At 48.9% G+C, this 16941-nt stretch overlaps 1 pseudogene; it reads left to right on the top strand.

The window, feature by feature from the left end:
• The first annotated feature begins 7916 nt into the window (after positions 1-7916).
• On the top strand, positions 7917-15641 carry LOC127339247 (endoplasmin homolog; annotated as a pseudogene).
• The last annotated feature ends 1300 nt before the right edge of the window (positions 15642-16941 follow it).

Here is a 16941-nt window from a genome sequence, read left to right as displayed (position 1 = left end):
CGGGACCCTCTCTGCTGCCGTGGCTGCGGCAAGTCCGGCCACCGCCTCTCCGAGTGCACCATGCCGCACCCCTCGCCCACCATCCGCCCACGCTCCGCTCCACCCACCCCAGCTGCACCTCCCTCGCCGCGCCCCACCATGCCTTTTCCCTCCGCCCTGGGCTCGCCAAGCCTGCGCTCACCGCCGCACTCCCTCACACCGCTTCGCATGCAGCCCTTCTCTCCTGTTGGCGTGCGCCGGGGCTCTGGCTCTTCGTCTGGCCTGGCCGCTGCCGATGAGGACTTGGCTGCCCTCCCTGGCACACCTCCGCCGCTCCGCGACATCCAGGCCTACCCCGCTGACCCGCCTCACGCAAGCCATGTTGCTCCTCTGGTGGCGGGGCACCGTCGCATCGGATCCGCGGCCTCGACTGTGGCTCCCGCTGCCTCCCCTGCGGACCCCTCGTCGATGTACACCGGCAGCGAGCACTCCTCCGGTAGTGGGGACGGCTCCAGGCGCAGCGAGCTATCTCTGCCGGCCTCCTCTGACCGCCCTGAACTCGTGAAGATCTACATGCCTCCTGGTGACCTTGAGGCTGCGCGTCGGCTCGCCGTTGTCTGGCTGGACCCGCCGCAGGGCTTCTTCAACAACTCGCAGTCCATCACTGTGGCCCTGATGCGCGCGCTGCCGCGTGGGATTCCCTTCGAGCTGGTGCACTCTGGCCTCGGAGCATGCTACGTGCGTTTCCGCACGCATGCTGCGCGGGAGGCAGCGATGGAGCTGCCCGCCATCATGCACGAAGACGTGCGGATCACCCTCGAGCGCGAGGAGGAGGCGCAGCGCGTCCCACTGAAAAGGCGAAGTGTGTGCTCTGCTTTGGGCCTCGCCGCCAGGTGCTGAGCATGTCACTCCTGCGGGGGTGGCGGCGCTGTTCGCAAGCTTTGGTGATGTGTTGGAAATCGACCAGACATGCTTCAGTGGGAGCGACATGTCCTGTGTTAAAGTCGTGGCTCGATGCGAGAGTGCCCAATTGGTTCCCTGTGATGTCTTGCCTGAGAGGGGACCGTGGCCCTCCCGTTTGGTTCGGGTTGAGATCTTGGATCAGTGGTCTGTTGAGAGATCCTACATCGATGGTGTGTACCAGCGGTTCTTCGCCTCACCACCGCCGCCGTCGCCTTTCTGCTATGGGCGGTCCCCCGTCTTTGGGCGTCCTATCTATGGAGCGCCCGCGACAACGCCTCGGTCAGCTGCTGGGTTAGGCATGCCTGCTTTTGGCGGCCATGAGCGCCAACTCCTCCTCACTGCTCCTGTTGAGCCTCTTGCTGCGCCGCCGCCATCTCCCGCCTCCTCCGTGGGCGATGTCTCAGCTTGGTCCTCTGCGGTCACATCTGCTGGTTGGACCTGCTCCGTGGCCTCCTCGCTGACCTCTGCCTCTGGGTCACCGTCGCGCGGGAAAAGCACCGTGGTGATCACTGAGTTGCCTGACCCGAGCCCGGTGCCTGCGACCGCTGCAACACCCAGGGCTGATGCTGACACTGAAGAAGAAGCCTGGACTGCTGTTGTTGAATCTGCTCACCATCGCCGCAAGGCGCGGGGCAAGGCCAAACGAGCCGGGGATGCAACCAGGATGAGCAAACGCATCGCAGCGCAAGGTGATGGCATGCATGTCAACGCGCTAACCAAAGCGGTCAAGCACCGGGAACTCACTAAGATGCTCAAGGGCTGCTCCATCAAGCTACAGGCGCAAGTGTCAAAGAACAAGTTGATTCAGAAGCTGATCGCTCCTTTGGGAATGAAGCCTATGTCCGCGCTGAAGGCTGCTGCGTTTGGAAAGGATGGTCTGGTGCCTGTTGGTGCTGATGATTAGAACCCTTCTCCCACACTGCAACGTAGCGCGCTGTGCCTCCCGCGTCTGTGTCTCCCTGTTCTCTCCACCTAGTTCTCCTTCCCTGTTAATGAATTGGTGCGGCGCTGTTCGCTGCACCTCCGCTGTCATGTTTATCTGTACTCTGTTGTTCATCTTGTCTAATGGATAGTGTCGGTTTCAAAAAATTCCCCTTCGTCTCCTGGAACACGCGTGGTTTGGGAGATGAGGAAAAATGTGTTGTGGTCCGTGATAACCTCTCGCTTGCCTGCCCGGTTGTCGCCTGTATTCAAGAAACTAAACTGGCTTCTCTGGACCCGTTTAAAGCGCGGTCCTTTCTTCCTCCAAACCTCTCTGTTTTTGAGGTCGTCGACACCGATGGCTCGTGTGGTGGCATTGCCACTGCCTGGGACCCTCGTTTCCTCGCCCTCGCCAGCTCCACCCGCCTCACGTACAGCCTCACCACTTGCTTCACCTCCACCTCCACTGACATCTCTTTCACAATCACAAACGTCTACGCCCCCTCTGACCACACCCTCACGCAATGTTTTGTTGATGAAATGATCACCCTTCAGGATCAGGTTAGCGGCCCATGGCTGATCGTCGGCGACTTCAATCTAATCAGATATCCAAATGAGAAGAATAACGACAACTTCGATCGCGGCCTTGCTGCCGCCTTCAATGCAATGATACATGTCTTGTCCTGGTTCGAGCTTCCTCTCCTCGACCACCTCTTTACTTGGACGAATGGCCAGGCTGAGCCTGTCCTTGCTCGGCTTGATCGCACTTTCTTCAACAACGAATGGAACATGATCTTCCCTGACTCCTCCCTCGCCTCGCTCCCCCGCCCCACCTCAGACCATCATCCTCTGCTTGTCACGGCTTCTACCACTATCCCCAACCCCTCGCATTTTCGCTTTGAGAACTCCTGGCTCCTTGACCCTCTTTTCCTCCCCACCACCCTTGCCCACTGGACCAATGGGTTGCCCGCCCGCGATGCTGCTCTCGACCTTGCCGCCAACATCAAGCGGTTCCGGTCTGCCGCCAAGGTTTGGAAAAAGGAGCACCGTTTCATCCCACGCCTTGAAAACAACTGCCGTTTTATAATCTCGCTAATGGATTTCCATGAGGAATCTCGTGTGCTGACAGGTGCTGAAGTGGCTTTGCGCGACGAGGCCCGAGATCACCTTGCCTTGTCTGTGTGCCGTGCGGCGGTGCATTGGAAGCAAAGGGGGAAATTTAGAGCTATCAAGGAGGGGGACGAGAACACCCGCTACTTCCATGCCAGAGCCTCGCAACGTTACAGGAGGAATCAGATCCGCGAGCTGGAGGTTGACGGCGAGGTCATCATTGATCATTCTGCGAAGGCGGGTGCTCTTCATAGCTTCTACTCCAACCTGTTGGGCCGCGCCCGCCCCGCACGCTGGGCCTTCGACCTTGTCCGCCTCTACCATGGTGCCAAGGTGGTGGATGGGCCGGCCCTCACGGCGCCTTTCGAGCTGAAGGAGATCAAGGCTGCTATCGATGGGATGGATCAGACCAGCGCCCCTGGGCCGGACGGCCTCGGCCCAAGTTTCTACAGAGCCGCGTGGCCCACGATTCAAACTGGTATGCTGCGTCTGTTTGGCGCCGTCCATGCTCGGAACGCAAACCTGGGCGCGATCAACCGTGCGCATGTGGTCTTGCTGCCCAAGGCTGATGGTATCCTTGCCCCTGGGTCCTTCAGACCCGTCTCACTGCAAAACTCCTCCATCAAGACGATTTGCAAGGCTCTTACCAGTAGGCTCCAAGCTCAGATTGGATCCCTTGTGGATGAAAATCAGTCGGGTTTTCTGTCTGGAAGAAGCATCTCTGAAAACTTTGTCTTTGCTACGGAGCTGGTCCAGTGCTGCTTCAAGCGGTTGGCTCCCTCCCTTATCCTCAAGCTGGATTTCTCTAAGGCTTTCGACTCAATTGATTGGGAGAGTCTCCGAGCTATTATGTTAGCGCGTGGTTTTCCCGCTGGTGTGATTGGATGGACATGATCCTGGCCACCTCCAAGTCTGCTATTTTGCTAAATGGTGTCCCTGGGCCATGGATTGATTGCAAGCGAGGCCTAAGGCAGGGCGACCCGCTCTCTCCGTACCTTTTCTTGTTGGTTGCGGATGTGCTGCAGCAGCTTATCCGGCAGGACCCACTCTTGTGCCACCCCATCGTTGATGGTGCTCCCTGTCAGGTACTGCAGTATGCCGATGACACTCTCATCATTATGCGTGCTGACCTGCCTGCTGCGGTGCGGCTCAAGGAGCTGCTGGATCAGTTTGCAGATGCGACTGGTTTGACGATCAACTTCCACAAAAGCACCCTGGTCCCTATGCACGTCCCTGAGGCTGATTTGGTGGAGATCCAAGCTGCTCTCGGCTATCGGGTCGAAGGTTTTCCTCAGACTTATCTTGGCTTGCCCCTCTCCTGCGAGAAGCTCACCATGCTCCACTTCGCGCTTTTGATTGCCAAAGTGGACAAGTGCCTATCCGGATGGTGTGCTCTGCTGCTCTCCAGTGGTGGGCGGGTGGTGCTGCTCAATGCCGTGCTCGATGCCCTCCCCACCTTTGCCATGGGGGCCCTCGACCTGCCGCCCGCCTTACTCCGCGCCATTGACGCGCTCCGCCGGGCTTTCCTCTGGAACGTGCCGGGGCGCGCGACCGGCGCCAAATGCCTCGTCGCCTGGGACGCGGTGTGCCGTCCCAAGAGGGAGGGTGGCCTTGGGATCAAGTGCCTCGCCGCGAAAAATGAGTGCCTGCAGCTCAAGCTTGTGCACCGTCTTCATTGGAAGCACCTCCAGGCGCTCATGCCGCTATACCGGAGCATTTCGGTGGCCAAGGTGGGAGACGGGCAGCGGGTGCTGTTCTGGTTGGACAACTGGATTGGTGGTGAGGCCATTGGCAGCCGATGGCCCATTCTCCTCTCGCATGCTCTGCGTCGGGACGCCACGGTCAGCTCCGTGATCGCCGTCGGCGTTCGTCAGTCGCTGGTCCCGAGGCTGACCGCCGCCGCCGAGCGCCTGCTCCCGGCCCTCCTCGCCCTGGTGGGTGAGGTCGCGCTCTCGGAGGCGACCGACATGCGCGAGCTGGTGCGCTGCCGCAAGAAGGCTGGTGGCCTGGATGCCTCGGTGTTGTACCGGCTGCGCACCTGGGGCGGCGTCGACGACCCCGCCCACGACTTTATGTGGAAGAACTTTGCGCCCTCCAAGGTGCGGTTCTTCGCCTGGTTGCTGTCCAAAGGGCGGGTGCAGTCACGGGCGTCGCTGCTGCACAAGAACATGCTGGCGGTCGCTGAAGCCGGCTGCCCCATTTGCCATGCTCCTCTGGAGACGGCGAACCACATCTTTTTCGAGTGCCCCTTCGCGCGGCGGTTCTGGGGTGCTGTGGGCTTTCAATTCCCCGACACTGCTGATGTCAAGCTCCTCCACGAGTACGCCGCTCATGCTGCGGTGCCTCCGGACTCTGCCTCGACGTTCACCCTGCTGTGCTTGTGGAACCTGTGGAAACATAGGAATGCCGTCGTCTTCCGTGAGCAGCAACCCTGCCTCCCGCTGCTGCTACATCTCTGTCGGAGTGAGGCTCGTTTCTGGCGAGCTAGACTACCTGGGGATCAAGAACTCGCTGAGGCAGCTTGGCTTGGCTGCCTAACTGAGAACATCACCTCTGTCTGATGTTCTCTTTCCCTTGTACCTCCTTTATCTGAAAAACTCCCCCTGTACAAACTCTTATGGCCTTGGGGCCAAGCAATATATACAAAATTCAGGTGGGGACTTTGTCCCCCCCGGTGACCATCAAAAAAAAAAGTTCCTTAATACTCATGATTCCAGGTCTTTCTCAATTTAATCACGCATGGCTAGCTCACTATCAACTCAATTCTTACTATTCATGTTATTATGATTATCTATCTACTGTGTTTGTTCTTCCATGTGTGTGCATGCGTGTGTGGTTCAGGGGCTGCTTCAAGGTGTACACAAATTAAGCTTCTGCTGCATCAGCAATCACTAACCTATGTGACACATCCAGTTTGAATGAATTCTGTAAACGTGATAGCATAGTTCTATTGCCTACTCTGTAAAGATGTATAATTTTATGGGCTTCTCCGTAACTTTATAGTGGTTTATCTTTTCCCCGTTTAATATTTTTTTCACTGCAGATAGAGATATTGCAGATTATGTAATCATTAATTGTCTATTAGCTGAAACTTTAGGTATAATGTAATTATTTTGCAATTGTAATATCTAAATTGTATTTTTTTGCTTAACCATTTTGGTGTATGTTTTTTTCTTACTTAACTAATGAATGTTGATAAGAATGCAATTATTTACCATCCCATTTATTGATAAATATTACATGGTAATAAATATTCTGAATTGCTAACTGTTGTCATTCTTTAAATGATGCTGACTTCTACCTATTGTTGTTGCCCGGTAGGAGTTTGCAGATGAAGCATCTGTAGTTGATCACTAGATTTTACCAAAGGACAGTAGGAGGTGGCATCTTTCCAAGCATTAAATGGATCATTACTGAGAAATGAAAAAGTGTTTTTATGGGGAATTTCCAGAGGCTAATATGTGGCATTGCCCTCTACAGGACACTATCCGGACACTCACGTAAAGTTTGTGGTATGAGTTAGTCTATTATTACTACGAACCACACCAGACCCAAATTCACGCTCCATATGCAGATGAATTTCATCAAATCAAAATTTATGTTTATTGAGTCAGCTATAAGAACACATTCAAATAATTTGCAGCACCAACCTAATATTTCACCAGAGCTCATATTCTCCCTAGGAAAAAAACTGATTCTATTGGAAACAGACTGAGTGGTTACACTACAGGCCACGAATTCAAATCAAATGGTTTTTAATTTTCTTTAAACTCTAAATTCAAAATTTAATGTTTAGATAATTTGTAGTTGCCTACTATAAGATTTGTTTATAACATCGTAGAAGGCTGAGAATATATTCAATAGACTTGTCGATCATTTGACCTAAGGTAACGCCAGGATATCATCGTGGAAGACTGAGAATTTATTTAATAGACATGTCGATCATTTGACCTAAGGTAACGACAGATGTGCAAGACATGAACCCAGACTAGAAAAGATATTGCTACAGACCAAGCAACGAGAGTAAACACATTACCACAAAAAAGCCACCTGCTCCATTCCCTGCATCAACAACTATGTGTAGTCCCAACAGTGGTTTCTCTGGACAAAATGCAAGCATCAGAAGCTCATTTTAAATAATTGTTTTGTGATCAATCATTTTACAGTTCTATCAGATCTATCTTGCACATAGCCAATAATCATATATATCTGAACACAAGTAGAATTTGAAATACATGAACCAGTACTTTTCTGTTGATTGTGGAGCATGTAAAAAGGTATATGAATAGTAGAAATTGACATGGTGGACACCAGGAGTGAAGGAGACTGCATCCAACAAATGTGGGTTGTACAGGTAGCCTAATAAGTTTCTACTGAACAAATAAAACTTATATTGGATGATAATAAATAAAGAATATAAATTCATAAGTTGATACGACAACTGAAGGCAACTAGGACCAAACAAAAATAAAAAGGAACATGAAAATCATCTGCAAAATAAATTTTTATTGAGCATATCAAATTTATATACGAAATAATAACAATGAGAAATAAATAGATGGCAGACATAACATCATATATGTAAAGCAAAGTCAATTTAGTATAATAAATTGTCTAGTAAATCGAAATGCGGTATAAAGTTATCATATGATGAACACCTTTGTTTCCAGCAGATTTACGAATTGCTTGGACAAGATCGGAAGCATAAAGTGACATGTAGTCCACTTGAGTCACGACACCAGTCTGTTCTTGTTTGTCACCATGTGCAGATTCCTCGTATACTCTAGAAGCACGCTCCAGTATATCTTTGATATCATCCTTATTTAGACCACCATCACTCGTAAAAAACTTGAAACCATTCCGATTGTAGGGTAGATGGCTCGCTGTAGAGAAGAACCAGACAGAAATTTAGTGAGCCTATATAGTTCCCAGAGCTGTGAGAAATGAGAAGTAGAAATGATCTATATAATCAAGCGCAAGTTGCACAATATTGCTGTCAGAATGAGCACACATGCACATTTGATATACAATCAGAACATATAGGTTCCACTGAAGAAAAAGATAAATCACACACAATTTTCTGTGATTCTACACATGCCGTGGTGTCTAAATGTCACAATGAAGTTGACAATTTGAAGAGATATGGTGCAGCTCTAAAAAAAGTACATCTTTAGGTTAAGCTAGCTCACTGGATGGTTTTAGTTGTCTAGTTTGACAGCCAAGTGATTTCCATAGTTGGCTTGCAAGTCATGGTCTTATCTTTGATGCACTGTAGCTAAAAGGCTCTAAGTCAATGCTGAAAAGAGCAGCGACGAGTTAGCTGACCTTCCCAAGGTAGAGGAGTGGGGACGTTCACCGTGGCTTGTCTACGGACTCTGGTTGTCCAGAGGTGCGAATCCTTGACCAAGGTTGATGGTTTCTACTTATCATGATGTTGATATTTGTATTGAATAGTATTATTTCGATGTGTGAAGGGAGTCGATCTCGAGGAAGACCATCAGGAACTCGGCGGAGAGGCTTTGAGTTCAAGGCCAAGGTGTCCAAACTCATGGACATCATCATGAAATTACTCTACAGAAACAAGGACATCTTCCGGAGGGAGCTCATATCTGGTGCATCTGATGTATGTATGTTTGGCATTTAGTTTTGGCACCCTCTATTTAGGTTGCATTTTTGGTGCTAGAAACTAAAGGGTGGTATCTTCTATGTTGTATGCTTTGGATAAGATTAGGTTCCTTGCCCTCACTGATAAGGATGTTTTCGGTGAAGGTGATGTTGTTAATCTTGAAATCCAGGTGCAATGGCTAGCAAAGCCGAGACTCTTTTCTGATTGTCTTTTCTTTGCTTTTAGAGATGATGGGCTTAAAGGAATCTTATGTGAGCAAATGCAGAACAAGTTGGATAGGGAGGAAAAGATTCTCTCCATTCGAGATAGGGGTGTTGGTATGGCAAAGGAAGATCTGATTAAGAACCCTGAAACCGTTGCAAAATCTGGAACTTCAGGTGCTCGTCTTTTCTACTTAGTGCCGAGCCTTGAGATTATTTGAAATATCCAACACATATAGATGGTACCCTTGAAAATTTCTAGCACTTTATGCAGCTTCCGTGGGAAAGATGCAGACTGGAGGTGACCTCAATCTCATTGGGCAGTTTGTTGTTGCTTTCTACTCAGTATACTTGGTTGCTTAGTATGTTGAAGTTGTCAGCAAGCACAATGATAACAAACAGTAAGGCACCACTGTCCTTGTCTTTATGTCGTGTTTTTGTTCATCCCTTACCTTTCGCTTTGCAATTTTCTTGATTATGTTATGATTTTGTATTTTCTCTAATAGATATGTGTGGAGTCAAGATTTATGTTTTGCCGTACCCTCACGGTAGGCCTCCATCTCTATTTATATTAGCATATCGGTATACAACAGATTACAATCAATCCGATCCTAAGATTGTGGGATATGCTAGCTAACCTATCTTGGGGATCAAGGCAGCTACATGTACAATACATAGTATATACGTTTACATTCCCCCTCAATCTTAACCGGTGCTAGTAAGGTTCAGATTGTGAGACAGCCGCTCAAGCATGTGTCGTGTGACTGGTTTCGTGAAGCCATCAGCCACTTGATCACGGGAAGAGATAAATCGAACATCAAGAGTTCCCAAGGCCACCTTCTCTCGAACAAAATGAAAATCCACCTCAATATGCTTGGTGCGTGCATGGAACACTGGATTTGCGGTAAGATAAGTCGCGCCAAGGTTATCACACCATAATATCGGTGCCCTTGGTTGTGGGACATGAATCTCTTTTAGCAATGACTGAATCCATGTAACCTCAGCAGCACCATTTGCCAGCGCCTTATACTCAGCCTCGGTACTAGATCTCGAGACTGTTGGTTGTTTCCTCGAACTCCATGAAACAAGTGTGGGACCAAAGAAAACAGCGAACCCTCCAGTAGAGCGTCGATCATCAGGGCTACCGGCCCAATCAGCATCCGTGAAGACACTCAATAATGTAGATGGAGATCTTCGGATGCTAAGTCCAGTGGTGGTTGTACCTCGAATATACCGCAGAATGCGTTTCACGGCCTCCCAATGTTGATCAGTGGGGTTGGATAGAAATTGACACACTTTATTGACCGCAAATGAAATATCCGGTCGTGTGAGAGTGAGGTACTGTAGTCCACCTACAATGCTGCGATATCTGAATGCATCATCTCCATTTAATGGCGTTCCCAATGTACTAGAGAGTTTATCGGTGACTGACATAGGTGTAGAAACTGCTTTACACTTCTCCATGTGAGCACGATGTAGCAGATCCTCGGCATACTTGTGCTGAGATAAGGTCATCCCCCCTGAAGTGTATGCAGCCTCAAGACCAAGAAAATACCGAAGTGTACCAAGATCCTTAATGGGGAAGGAACTAGATAAATTACGCAGCAGATGGTCCACAACCGAAGAGCTTGAGCCAGCAATAACAATGTCATCGACATAGACGAGCATAAGAATAGTGACTCCATCATGATGATAGATGAACAAGGATGTGTCTGCCACCGAAGGAATAAAACCCAATTGCTGAAGTTTGTCACTAAGGCGGGAGTACCAAGCCCGAGGAGATTGTTTGAGACCATACAATGACTTCTGAAGTTTGCACACAAACTGAGGATAGCGAGGGTCTTCAAAACCGGGCGGCTGATGCATAAAAACATCCTCTTCAAGGAAACCGTGTAAGAAAGCATTGCTCACATCTATCTGACGAAGGGTCCATCCACGGGAAATAGCAAGTGAAAGCACAATGCGGACAGTGGCAGCTTTAACAACTGGGCTGAAAGTTTCATGAAAGTCGATTCCAGACTGTTGTGTGAAACCTCGTGCAACCAATCGTGCCTTGTACTTGTCGAGAGACCCATCAGAGTGTTGTTTGACCTTGAAAATCCACTTGCAGGACACAATGTTTGTACGTGCTGGCCGTGGAACAAGAATCCATGTCTTGTTGTCTTGCAATGCTCGAAATTCCGCCTCCATGGCAGTGCGCCATGCAGGGTCAGCGATGGCATCACGGTGAGATGCGGGCATGGCGAAGAAAGCACGGCGCATGGGGTTATAGCGCACCGTGCCGTCCGTATACTGTCGAGGACGATGAATACCATGACGAAGACGAGTGACGACGCCGGCAGGAGGCGCTGGAGGTGGCGATGCAGTATCATCAGGCGAGGCGGCAGCAGTATCCTGCTGATGTTCCGCGTCAAGCGAGACGCAGTCATGTGCCGGATCGGGGGCTGCTTCATGCGGCCCATGTGGAGGAGATGGCGCGGTCGGAGCAGCACGGGGTGCGAGGCCATGCACCCTGGGTACGTCAATCATGGACGTAGTCTGGACGTCAATCGGAGACGAGCGAGCGACCTCAGCTGGAGCTCCTGTAGTATTTCCTGCAGCTGAAGCTCCTTCAGTACTTCCTGCACTCAACACGTTAGAGCCTAACAGAGACAGGTTATAATTCCGCATAGGTGCATCCTGTACTACTGGCTCGGTCAAGGGAAAAATGGTTGGATTAATTAGAAGATCAAGATTAGGACGAGATCCGGATGCAAAAGGAAAAACTTTTTCACGACGTCACGCGATATATAAATGCGACCAGTTGAACGTTCAAGACACTTGTATCCTTTATGAAAAGAACTATAGCCAAGGAAGACACATAACTTGGATCGATACGCAAGTTTGTGGGCATTATATTTACGGAGGTTAGGCCAACATGCACACCCGAAGACTGTAGAAAGGTGTAGTCAGGCTGGATTTTGAGAAGATGGAATAATGGTGTTTGGTTAGCTATGACTCGACTAGGCATGCGATTTATGAGGTAACAAGCCGTGAGAAAAGCTTCGTCCCAATATCGAAGAGGAAGAGAGGAGTGTGCTAAAAGAGCCAAACCTGTCTCAACAAGGTGGCGGTGTTTACGTTCAGCAATTCCATTTTGTTGGGATGTATGGGGACACGACACACGATGGGAGATGCCTGTGCGCTGAAAATATGCATGAAGTCGATGATACTCGCCACCCCAATCCGATTGAATTGATCGAATTTTGGAGTTGAGAAGACGCTCTACATGAGCTTGAAAACGATAAAACACCTGTTCAACATCAGACTTATGTTTGATAAGATAAATCCAAGTGAAGCGGCTAAAATCATCAACAAATGATACATAATATTTATAGCCACCAGATGAGGCAATAGCAGGACCCCAAACATCACTATGAATGAGCTCAAGAGGATATGTGGTTATTCGAGATGATAAAGTATATGGTAATTGATGACTTTTTGCACGTTGACACGCATCACAAACGAAAGACTCAGAAACGACACCACTTGAAAATTTATTTGACCTAACAATCGACTCGACGACATTATTGGAGGGATGTCCGGCCTAAACGTTGATGCCATTGATCGGAGGAGACGCGAACACCAGAGTAGGCTTGACGGAAGGATGAAGGCGAAGCTCGATCAAGCGGAATAGGGTAGAGTCCACCACGACTCCTACCGTGGCCTTGTCTGGTGTTCTCCTCGTGGCCTTGTCCTTAACAAGAAAATAGTCACGGTGAAACTCAACAAAAACATAGTTGTCGGAAACAAGGCGATAAACAGATAACAAATTTTTGCTTATTTGTGGAACGTGAAGGACATTATTTAGAGCAAGATTATTATTTGAGCCAGGAAGTAAGGAGCGACCAATGTGCGAAATTTTCAAACCTGATCCATTGACGACTTGAACGTGATCGCGCCCATGATAGCGCTCATGCATAGTCATACGGTCGAGCTCGGAGGTGAGGTGATCGGTGGCCCCTGTGTCCATGTACCAATGGGGGTCCCCGCTAGAAGAGCTGGCTCCATAGCCACCGTAGTAGCCGCCATAGTGAGAGCCACCACCCTGCTGATAGCCTCCATGTCCATAGCCACCATGTCCGTGATGATAGCCACCGTGGCCAGCATGATAGCCGGCGTGATAGCCAGCATGATTCCCGCCACCATGGTAGCCACCATGGCCGGGAGCGGGGTCGCTGGCCTGGAATGCATGGTTGAAGCGCTCGCGGCATCGCAGCGCCTCGTGCCCAGGCTTGTCGCATACCTGGCACCTAGTGTGGAAGCGATTTCCTCCATTGCCACGCCCGCGGCCACCACCGCGATTGGCATAGCCACCGCCTCGATTGGGATAGCCACCGCCGCGATTGGCATAGCCACCGCCACCACGATTACCGCGGTAGCCGCCGCCATTGTTGTTGGTGTTGCGCTGGTTGTTGGTGTTGTTGGAGCCGGTGCGGGCGACGTTGTTGGCGGAGGAGGAGAAGTCATCACGAGAATTTGCACGCATATTCTGACGTGCCTCATAGCTCAACAGAAACGAGTAGAAATCTGTGAGAGTTACCGGAGTGTTGATGACGGTGAGCGAGGCCATGAGCGCGTCGTAGTCCTCGCCGAGGCCAGCTATGATGTAGCTGATGATCTCGTCATCCTCCAGAGGATGCCCAACACTTGCCATGGTGTCGGCATAGCCCTTCATCTTGGCGAAGTATTCAGCGACCGTCATGTCGCGTTTCTTCTCGCTCGCGAGCTGCGCGCGTATGTTGTTGATGCAGGCGCGGTTGGTGGCGGAGAACATGGCGTGCAGTGAAGTCCAGAGCTCGTGCGCGGAGGTCGGAGTTGTCATCTGCCCGAGTACCTCTTCTGTCATGTTGGAGAGGAGGGCGCCGAGGACTTGCTGGTCTTGCAGGAACCAGCGCTGGAACGCCGGATTGGACACCTGGCGAGCGGCGTCGCCAGCACCTTCAGTGATCATCCGGCTTGGAGCTGGGATGGATCCATCAAGGTACCCAAAAACATTAGCTCCCGTCAGAACGGGAACGACCTGGGTCTTCCACAGCCTGAAGTTTGTGCGGGAGAGGCGCACGGTAATGAGGCCGCTGAATGTCGCGGCAGCCGGGATGGTAGCAGTAGGGGCTGAGACGAGGGAGCCGGCAGAGCTTGAGACGATCGCACCGGAGGTGGTATCCGCTAGTCCGCTGGACGTCATGGCAGATGAGATGTGGCGGCGTGATGAAAGAAGAGATGGGAATGGCTCTGATACCAAGTCAAGATTTATGTTTTGCCGTACCCTCACGGTAGGCCTCCATCTCTATTTATATTAGCATATCGGTATACAACAGATTACAATCAATCCGATCCTAAGATCGTGGGATATGCTAGCTAACCTATCTTGGGGATCAAGGCAGCTACATGTACAATACATAGTATATACGTTTACATGTGGGAGTCCAAAGCTGATGGGTCATTCGCATTCTTGGAGGATACATGGATTGAACCCCTCAGCCGTGGAACTTAGATCAAATTACATATCCACGGTGAGGCTAATCAGTACCTGGAGGGAGAAAAGCTAAAGGTATCACCGTATTAGCATTTTTTATGTTGTTATTATGGTTCAACATTTGATATGTGCACACAGTACTTGTAAACTGGCTTATGGTTTCTTTACTTGAAGCGCAGCGGATCTTAATACTTGTAGACTGGCATATAGTATCTTTACTTGAAGCGCAGTGGATCTCAATCACACTTTTACATTAAAGGCTCTATTGACACCGCACTGTGATAGCTTTTGAAACCAGTTAATTGTCTCTAGTTTTTGAGTACCTAGCAAAATATTATTATAGGAACTGTTTGCTAGAATTACTGCAGCTCCCTATATAACTAGATTCCACAACACAGTGCAGCATATCACATCTCACGGAAATTTGCCTGATCAGCCTGCTAAAACTACGGTTTGTGGGTGGATTAAGCTTTTTTTTTTGGCTTGAAGCATATGCTGATCAGGAAATTCTATAATTGCAGGAGCTTTACCATGAAATGCACGCGCTGGATATATTTGAGCATTATTTTCAAAAAAGGTAATTGCATGAAGAGGAGTTCCTACCAGCAACTCAACGAGGTAAAACCGGAAGAGGAGTTGTACTCCAAATTTTAGTTCAGTACATGGTAAATATTCCTGTTACATGCCTAAATATGACCTGCTATATGCTAGAACTGGTGTGATCTGGAATTAAAAATTACTTGGCACTCTTCGATAACTGAGGATATACTAAACAAACATCTGCAATGCTATGCTCTATGTTTTGATTGCACCTGTAACGTCCTTACATGGGCAATATATGGTTCTTGAACTGGAAAATTAGTAACCTGCCTATGTCTAGTGTCCATAAGTGGTAGAATTTATCTCAGGAAAGAGTAGTGACAATACCAGGGATTTGGCTTGTTTGATATTACTTGTTTGGTATAAGTTATTCACTCATTGAACCCAAAATTTTGGCGAACTGCCAAGAAATAAACTGGTTTCCTTTTTGTCTAATAATATTTTTGAACCAGAACTTAGATTGTTGTCTGTTTGAATGCTTTGCTTTCCCTTATCTGTCATTTGGCTTGCTTAATTACATGATATTTCGTTTGTCTGGTGGCCTAACGTTCTGCTGCTTCCGTGTCGTATGGATGTAAATTGAAAGAATCCTCCGAAATTGTTGTTGCTAAAACTGGTCTGCTGACCATCATGTTTTTGTTGTTTTAGGATACTATGGAGGACTATGCATGCTTCTGTGGTGCCGCTGCTGCTGCCGTGCTGGCCACATGTGGCCCGTGTGTGATTTATTGTTGAAATAACTTGTAGTGTTGAGCGGTATTGTACCTTGTACGTCCATTTTTTTGCAGGGTTGTAAGACTTTTTGATTTATTGTTCTGGCTTGTTGTGGAAAAGAAGCTACCCTAGGCGTTGTAGATTTGCAAGCAAGCCTATATATGTATGCTGGCTTGTTCTTGCACTAGCTGGTGCTGCATGTTTTCATCTATCCTAAATATTTCATACAGATAACATCTATCAGTACGAGTGTAAACTTAGATGTCTATCTGTAATTTAAGGTTGTGGTTAAAACCATGCTCAGGCTGATGGAAAGATTGTGTCATGTACTAGCTGATGTAATTTTCATGTGTTCATGGAGAGTTGTGCTGTTTGCACTTGATTCTTCTTTTATTATCCATTTGTTTTTGCTCTGATCAAAATGTCTGGAAAAATGGAGAACTTGCAGTCAAAATTTTGTAAGACTAGGTTGAGTGATCCTGTATACCGCCATGTGGCTAGGAATGGAGTACTAGTTGGTGTGCTTGCAACTAGGTAGCTAATAATTTATTGATTTCACCGGGAGCAATCTTGCATTGGGCTTAGTGGCGACGAAGCAAAGCAAGGGTTTGGCGAGATGAAGCTATAGTAGACTTTGACGAGTTGATTTGATTGTGCGAGCGAGACCTTTGCCAACAAGAATGGCTCCTAGTCATGTTTGTCGATGATGTCGTCGCTTGTGTAAGAGGAAGACGGCGTGGCTTAGACTAGATGGTGGCCAAGTCCTAATATTGCTTTTTGTAGTGCTTAGATGTGGCAATTAATTAAGAGTTCCCTTGTTTATATGGTGTTCATCCTAGGAAGTTGTTACAACCGGAAATAGGCATGGGAGAGATACCTAGATGACCTTGCTGAAAATGCTAGTTTGTTGTTCATATGGAGAGCTTCTTTTGGAATACATAGATGGCCTTGCTGATACTCCCCTCCGTTCCTAATGAGAAGGCGTAAATTATTTTGTTATTTTTCCTCATAAAAGAAGGTGCAGTTGATGCCGGGTTGCCAAGTATGCCTAAACTACCGAAACTGCCCCTCCTCTCCACTAGGTCTTCTCCTAGAAAATCACAAACAAATAACCCTTGCGTTTGATTTCCGAGTAGCAAACTAACTGCATGTCGCTCAAACCGTATACTAGATGAAAAAGATTCCTCACTTCGTCGTGCCGCTTGAGGTTCAGCATGGTGCTGCGGGCAGCTTTGATGCCCTGGGCGAGCGCGCCGGACGCATTATCGGCGGCAGCCTGCTGTGATGTTGTACGAGCTCGATGGCCTGCA

Source organism: Lolium perenne, chromosome 3, assembly GCF_019359855.2.
Source record: "Lolium perenne isolate Kyuss_39 chromosome 3, Kyuss_2.0, whole genome shotgun sequence".
In the NCBI taxonomy this organism is placed as follows: domain Eukaryota; kingdom Viridiplantae; phylum Streptophyta; class Magnoliopsida; order Poales; family Poaceae; genus Lolium; species Lolium perenne.
The sequence above is the reverse complement of the archived record's forward strand: the minus strand, read 5'-3'. Positions and strand labels throughout refer to the sequence as shown.